This window comes from Arachis stenosperma, chromosome 9 (assembly GCF_014773155.1).
Source record: "Arachis stenosperma cultivar V10309 chromosome 9, arast.V10309.gnm1.PFL2, whole genome shotgun sequence".
In the NCBI taxonomy this organism is placed as follows: domain Eukaryota; kingdom Viridiplantae; phylum Streptophyta; class Magnoliopsida; order Fabales; family Fabaceae; genus Arachis; species Arachis stenosperma.
This window is the reverse complement of record NC_080385.1, coordinates 55,800,564-55,809,166: the sequence shown is the minus strand read 5'-3', so window position 1 is coordinate 55,809,166 and position 8,603 is coordinate 55,800,564.

The window sequence follows — 8,603 nt, the reverse complement described above, 5'->3', positions numbered from 1 at the left end:
GTGATGGGATTTGAATCCTTTGCTCCCTTCTCTTTTAATTGTGTTCCGGATCTTAGGGTGATGGCATTGATGCCTCCCTTAGGATTGGGTTGAGGTTGAGAGGGGATGACGCTTTGGGTTGGGGGTTGAGGAGTGGGATTTGATGGTGGGTCCATGCCTGCAAGAAGAGCTTGTAGTGTAGAGGTGAGGCCGGTGAGACCGGAAGCAAGTGTGTTTTGTAGTTCCTTTTGGCCTTGGATGATGGTCCGAAGTGTATCATCTTGGTTAGAGGGGGCGGATGGATATGTGAGTTGAGGAGCTTGTGATTGGTTGGGTGGTGGTCTTTGATGTGGTGGTTGGTATGTTTGGTAGTTCCTTTGTTGATTTTGTTGGTTGTATGGTGGATTTTGTTGGTTGTAGGGTGGCCGGTTTTGTGAGTTGTTGTTCCATCTTTGATCTCCTCCATTGTTGTTGGTGTCCCTATTTCCTTGTTGATGATTGTCTCTCCAATTTTGATTGTGATTTCCACTCCCTTGATTGTAGCTTCCTCCTTGATAAGGGTGCCCTTGGTTAGGATTACCGCCTTGGTAGTACCCTTGATTTGGGCGGTCATAGAAATTATGGGTAGCCGCCAAAGTGTTGTCTTCTTGAAGGCTTGGGCACTCATCTGTGTAGTGGGAATAGCAAGAACAAATGCCACACACTTTTTGAGGGACCAATTATTGATTGTATTGTTGAGGGGGTGGAGAGTTTGTTGATATGGTTAGGTTGTTGTGGTTGTTGTTGGCTCAATTGGAGTTGCCTCAAGATGGATGTCATTTCACTCAAGGATTTGGTTAGAGCGGTGGTTTCGCTACTAGTTGATACCTCATTCACGGTTTTTGGGTGGTTGACTCTTCGTCTCATATGTTGATTAGATTCGGCTAGGTCAATGATAAGTTGCCATGCCTCCTCCGCTGTTTTATATTTAGACAAAGAACCATTGCTAGAGGTGTCCAAGAGAGTTCTATCTTGTTCTCGCATCCCTTGACATATGTATCCAAGCAACACTTGAGTGTCAAGCATGTGATTAGGGCATGCATCTAGTAGCTTACGAAACCGTTCCCAATACTCGTATAATGGTTCCGTTTCACCTTGTACAATACAAGACATTTCCTTCCTTAGCCTATTCATCTTCTCCGGGGGCAAGAATTTATCCAAGAATCCTCTTCTAAGCAAGTCCCAATCGGAGGTGACTTCACTAGATAGAGTGTAGAACCATTCTTTAGCCTTGTCCTCAAGAGAGAAAGGGAAAGCAAACAACCATATAGCAACTTCATCGGATCCTTCCCGTCTAGTTGTTGAGCATATACGATGAAAGTCTTTGAGATGTCGAATAGGGTCTTGTGCGGGAAGCCCATGGAACTTAGGTAGGAGGTTGATCAAAGCGGTCTTGAGTTCAAAGTTTGCATTCAAGTTGGGGTGAGTTACATGAAGGGGTTGAAGGACATAATCCGGTGCACCCGCTTCCTTGATAGTAACTCTCCTCGGAGCATCCATGGCGTTGGTACCTAAAACAAAAGAAGAGTTGTTAGTGATATTGATGGAAGAATGGTTATTGCCTTCTTTGAGTGACGGTTCAATGTTCACTTTTAGTAAGGTGGTTGAGGTGGTGAAAACCTTTCCACCTTCCCCAAAACTTAACCGCTTCTGAGCTTGTCTAATATGAAGCAAAGTTCGTTTTATTTCTGGATCAAAGGGGACTAAGCTCGGATTCGGTTGTGAACGCGTCATGCAATGAAGGAGAAGTAAAACTCATGGTAACGATGAGGGGTTAGTCACTTGAACAAAGAATCACAATGAAATGCAACTATGTACATATACACATATTTACTCTAAACAATAACATGGCACACTAAGCAAATTCCCCGGCAACGGCGCCATTTTGATAAACGAAATTTATCATGCCGATATAGAATTCAATAATGGATATAATCGTGAGTATAGTCTAAGCGACATTCAAACTTCGCATCAAACAATCCTACAATCTATAACCGAGAGTACTAGTCTCCCGAGTCGTCCTCCCTTGGAATTGCTAGAGAATGCATCTTATTGATTAGGAAGCCTTGTTATGATTCTTTGAGGGTTTAGCAAAATAGATGACAAACAATCAATTTTAGAAGACTTGGCCTAGAGTCGGCATTAGAAATTATGTCCTTATAGCTTCTTCAAAGATGATAACAATTAGGCCTTGCTTCATTTAGTTAACCCCTAGGTATAGAGGAAAGTCAAATGAGAGTAACTAACTTAAGTCACAAGTCCTAGTTTTACCCTAGGGAAATCTAGCTTTAGTGGACTCCAAGTCAACTAGCATTTCCTAATTCCAAATCAACAATTGACATAAACTATTCAACTCTTTCTAATGGTCCATACCCTATGCCAAGTAAGAAACTTTTACTCCATAACTAGTGTTGCCATTTTATCAAACAATTGATGAGCAAGGATGAAAGACATAGTGAGAATAAGAAGAAATTAGAATTAAAAGTGCTCCAACACAAGAAATTAACAACAATCAACAAAGAACAACAATAGAAATGAACTTCTCAAGAAATTGATAAAATCCAAAACTACAAAGTTGAATCTAGAATCTATAAGAATTGAGCAATTACAAGCACTAATTGAGATTAGAGAAGAAGATCTATAACATGAACAACGTAAATTTAGAATTGCAATGGATCTCACCAAAGAGTGATTGAAAATTCAGAAATGGATGAAGATGAACCCTAATGAGAGCTTGGAATCTCTCTCTCTACCCAAGAGTGTAACTACCAATAGCAAAAATATCTAGAACCATCTAAAAAATGAACCAAAAGTCCCTTAACCCTTCAACCACTGGTCTTCTTAAGCTCTTCCCGCCAAGGTACTTCCCCAAGATGGGATCTCCAACTGTCTCCATGCCCAGGTCACATGACTCTTTTAAAAAAAATCATATTCGAGCATCGGCGCGCACGCGCAAAGCATGCGTGCGCGCCACTGGGGCATCTTGCAATGCGAGCGGAGGCGCAACGTACGCGTGCGCACCCACAGGGATTATGGCTTAGCCGCTACACATGCCGGCTCGTAGCTTGGCTTCTGACTTTGACTTCTAGCTACGCAATCCACGTGGGCGTGCCAAGTACGCGCACGCGCCCTTGCTGAAGTTCCCAAGGCTCAATTTCTCATGCTCCCTTCCTTTGCACCCATTCTCCTTCTCTCTTCCGGTCCATCCCTGCCCTATATTCTGAAACCACTTAACACACAGGTCACGGCATAGAATGGCACCAAAGGAATATTAGAAATGTATCTAGTTTAGTACAAAATAAGCATGTTTTCATCCATGAGGCAAAAATTAGGAAAGGAACACAAAGTCTTGTATTTTCATATGAAAAGTGTGTGGAATCATTGATAAAACCCCTGAAATCAATACAATATAAACCCTCAAAATGGGGTTTATCAGTGATCTCCACTAATTTTTGCGAAGCAAAAAGACCCACGTTAACTACATTAACGTGGTAGTTAACATGGGCAAAAGTCTCACTTGGCAGCTTGACCATGCCTTGTTCAAACAAGAATAACTTGAGCCACAAAGCTCCAAATGAGGTGATTCTAAAAGCATTGGAAAGTAGGATTCCAGAGCTTTCCAGGAATATATAGCACTACATGGTGGACACTAAATTTGAGGGAGAAAACCTACCCGAAAAGTGCAAAGATGAACATGGTATCAACCTGTAGTAAGGCCAACTGACCTCTTCACCTTCCAAGAAGTGTAACTCGAGCTGTAAAGCTCCAAATGATGCGCTTCCAAAAGCGTTGGAAAGTAGACATCCAAGACTTTCGAACAATATATAATAGTATGGGGTGGACATTAAGTTTGTGCTCCAGAACCTGGCAATATTAAAGCCCCTAATCGCTAGCGTTATTGTGACTCACGTTTTCTAGTAACGCTAGCGACTATGCCAGCGTCTATGTCCACTTCAAAGAAGCATAACCTGAGTTACAGAGATCCAATTGAGGTGATTCTAGTTGCGTTAGAAAGATGACATTCAGAGCTTTCCAAAAATATATAATACTCAATAGTGAGCATGAAATTGGAGCACAAACAAGAGGCATCTTTTAAGCCCCAAAAACACCAATTGGTAACAAGTGCAACGTTAGCCATAATAACTTTGGCACTAACGCCACACTTGTAGCGTTAGTGTGGCTAACGGTAGCATTAACTTTAGCACCTGGACCTCAACTTGTTTCACTTCTCTTTCAAGGACCACCCAACCTCAAGGAAGCAAGCCCACAAGTGTCAACCAATCAAGGCCACAAGAAGCATCTAGAATAGAAATTTTCATTTAATTGTAATTTGCTTTTAATTTCATTTTGTAATTTAGGAGAGCCTATATAAAGGCCTTAGTTTGTAGATTCAAAGAGGCTGGGAGATTGGAGATTGAAGAGGGGTCTTCGGACTCCCTCCCCTCACACACTTTTCCTTCTCTTTCTTTTCTTTGTACTTTTCATTTATGAATTTGGAAGTTTCAATGTTAGTTTTAATCTTCATCTTTACTTTTCTGCACTTTCTTTCTTTTTTATTTTGGTAGAGCAATGATCAACTAACTCTTTTCATTGGGTTAGAGAGCTCTATTGTGATTCAATGGATCAATTGTAGTTCTTATTCTTCTTCTTCTTTCTTTTCTCTTGATTTTACTAGAGAGCTTTCGATCTTCATCCAATTGGGTAATTGTCTTGGAAGAGAAATTGCTCATACTTGGATTTCCTCGGAACCTTGGAAGAGGAATGAGAAAATCATGCTAGAAATGCTCTCTCACATTGGATTAGGTTGGGGGTTGGATAGATATTGTGACATTTAATCCTACCAATACTTTGATCTATGAATGTGTGTGACATAATCAGTGACCAAACTTCATCTCTTTCCATGAGCAATTAAATCAAGGAATTGGGAAATTGTTCAAGCTTAGAGAGATTGGATTGCCAAGGAATTGGGATCCAATCACTTAAGATTGCCAAGGAGATCAATGAATGCATTGATTGAGGAAGAGAAGAGAATGAACTTGATCCAGAGGATTGCAATATCTCTTGATCCCAATGTTCATTTTATTTTTAGTTCTTACATTTACTTTTCTTGCCATTTTACTTTTCTGCACTTTATTGCTTTCTTTACTTTTATGCCATTTACATTTTCTTGTTACTTATCACTCCAATATGATTCGTCTAACTAGGATAATTAATTAACCATTGATTGCTAAATCCGTTAATCTCTATGGGATTCGACCTCACTCTTTTGTGAGTTATTACTTGACGACCATTCGGTATACTTGCCGAAGGGAAATTTATTGAGAGACAAGATTTCATGCATCAAGTTTATGGCGCCGTTGCCGGGGATTAATTGTGATTAACAAACTGCCGGTTGATTGATTTACTAGATTAGACACTTTTCTTTTGTCATTGTTTTCTTTTGTTTCTTTATTTTCTTTTGCTAACTAACTGTTTGTGATATTGCCTCACTGGGAATTTTCTCATCCCAAATCTCTTTTATCTTGGTGATTATTGTTTGATACAGAGTAATTTGAAGAAAAATGGAGTATAGATCATCTTTTGGTCAATCAAGTTACTTGGGATACTTCTCCACACCGCAAAATAATTCATGCTATTATGATAATGGTGGCTGGGAATATCAAGAACATGAAACGGGGTGCTTCCCAGGGTCACAAAATGGTCCATATTTTGATGACTTTGATCATTACTCAAAATGTGTCTGGGAAGTCAAAACCAAAGAGATTTCACTTATTCACACCCCAATCATCAAGAGCCATCATCCTTTAATTATTCAACCTCACCTCCTAGCTTTCCACATCAAAACCCTTCATCATTTGGACATGCCTCAACACAAAATTCCTTCCCATGTCCATATAATTCATCTCACCACTCACACAATGCATTCTATTACACACAAAATTCTTCTCACAGTCCACAAAACCCATATTATTACCCACAAAAGTCATACCACTCTCAGAACATACAACCACAAAACAACCGATTTCATTCACAAAGTAGCCACCCTCAAACTCCAAATTTCACCCAGCTGCACACCCTCCCCTCAAGGATAAGCTATCAAGGATAGAGAACCTACTGGCAATGCTCTTGGAAGAATCTAAGGACACGAGGACTTTCCAAGAGGAAGTAAAATCCATTATGCAGAACTGGGGGCTTGCCATTAAGAAGCTTGAGGCACAAGTTGGATATCTATCAAAGCAATTCCATACCTATAATTCCCTTAGTGACACCATGGCAAACCCAAGGGAGGAATCAGAAGAAAAAGAAAAAGAGGCACCCATACCAAGTGAGATTTTTATGAAGAAGGAGGAGGTTGTGAGAATATATAAGCCTAAGGCTCCAAACCCATAGAGGTTACTAGTGGTGACAAAGGAACATGAAAACTCACTCCCAAAAGACTTAATGCAATATCATGTAGAAGAAAAGGAGGAAGTCAATCAAGGGAGCCCACACTCCAATGAAACAGAGAGTTGCATTGAGGGTGAGTTCATTGAACCACCAATTCAAGAAGCACTTGATGAAGAGGATGCTCCAACCATCATACAACACCCAAGTCCTGAAATCAAGGTGGTGAAGGCAATCAACATGAGCACTAAAAAGAGGATGGTGACCAAGAAAAGAAGGACAATATCCATGAAGAAGAAAAGGTCAACCAAAAGCCATCCCACCCCTACCCCAACAAGTAAGTTTACTCAAGCTAACAACAAAAGAAAGCTTGCTGGGAAGAGGCACTCTAAACAAGGGGCATTAACTGGCTCCTCTTTCCTCTTGAGGTTATTCCTCTTAACAAACTGGAAGAAGAGGAAGAAAGTCATGAACAACATGTCAAGCTAATGATATTAAAAGAGCGCTTGCTGGGAGGCAACCCAACCGTAGTTAACATTTTCTTTCCTTGCTTAGTTTACTTTCAATAATTTGGCATATGATTGCATTCTAAGTTTGGTGTTGCCATGCAACAATTTCATTTTCAATCTTCACTAGGTACTTGCAACATTCTAAATTAAGAGTGTCACACTAAGTTTGGTGTTCCCACTTATTTTTCATGCAAGGTACCAAGCACACCACTTATTAATGCAATCAAAATGTCTCTGTTTGTATCTCTTGTGCCTTTATTGTATCCTTAATCTGGCTTGCTGAAACACATGCATACTCACACTTCATTCAAAGACATTCATGATCCATCATAGACTCCATCACCACTTTTTTAATTGTTGCTTGAGTATAAGCAAGCATTCTAAGTTTGGTGTGGAAAGGGAAAGAATATGAGGAAAAGGGCAACAACAATGAAGATAAACTACAAGGTGGTAAAGTTCCTTTCTCTTTTTACTTATTTCTACCACTTTAAATTGCATGATTGTCTTCTATTTTCTTTGTATGCATGTGTGATTACTCCTTGTGAATAAGAATAATTTGATACATGTTGCTATGATATCATGATTGTCATCTTGAATTTTACTTGCACCCAATATCTTTAAGAATGCAACAAAGAAATCATTCTTTTGAAAGGAAAATGTTGAAGAATTTTATAAATCATGGGGCAAGAAAAAGATTAAGAGGAGTGGAGGTTCTGATTATATGATTGTGTATTGAGGTTGCATGTTTGTGAAAACTTGCATGGGAGCTCATAGACAGGAAATGAAGTTTAGAGAAGTATTATGGAATTTCTCAAACATCTATTGATCCAAGAAGCAGTAACAAAAGAAAACAAAAGAAAAAGAAAAACAAAGAACAAGCACAAGGCTCTGAGCATCAATTACTAGGAAGAAAAAGAAAGAAACAAGAACTCAAAGATTTATTGTCCTAGTTAAATGCTTGTGGTAGATTTGTATCAAAGAAAGAGGCTTGAGCAAGTAAATCCTAAGGGGTGCTTCAAGACCTAATACCTTAGACCAACTAGTTTGGGAGTATTGATTGAAAGCTTATCTTAAAAAGCCGCTTTGATACATGACACCTAGAGTCGAGGCCAAATCCCAAAAAGAAAAGAAAAATGTTAGAAAATAAGTGCTGCTTCAAGGTGACAATCTATAAAGAGGATTCCATAATATCATTTGAATGAAAGTCCTAAGATCTAAGACTTCCAAAATGTAAGGACTAATGAGTACTGGAATCCTTGCATAAGCATACAAATTAGAGTTCACCCCACTGCCACTTATTCACTTCACCCACTAAGGCATCATAAGCAATTCTTCAATACATTCCAATTAAGAGAATTCTTTGTGCATAGTTCTTTTCTTGCTTGGGGACAAGCAAGATTTAAGTTTGGTGTTGTGATGCCAGGGCATCTTGGCTAGTTTTACTAGCCATTTTTTGTATGCTTTAGGTTGGTTTCATGTATTTTCTTAGGAAATAAGCAAGTATTTGGTTGAAAATGCAATCATACCATGATTCAAGCAAACATTGTGAATTTTGAATGATTTCATGAGAATTATTCATGAATTGAATGATAAATTGGATGATACATGATCCCATGATTAAGAGCAAGACTTTGATGCACTTTGTTTGATTGATTTCAGGTAACAAGAAGCAGAGAAGAGCCACGTTAGTGC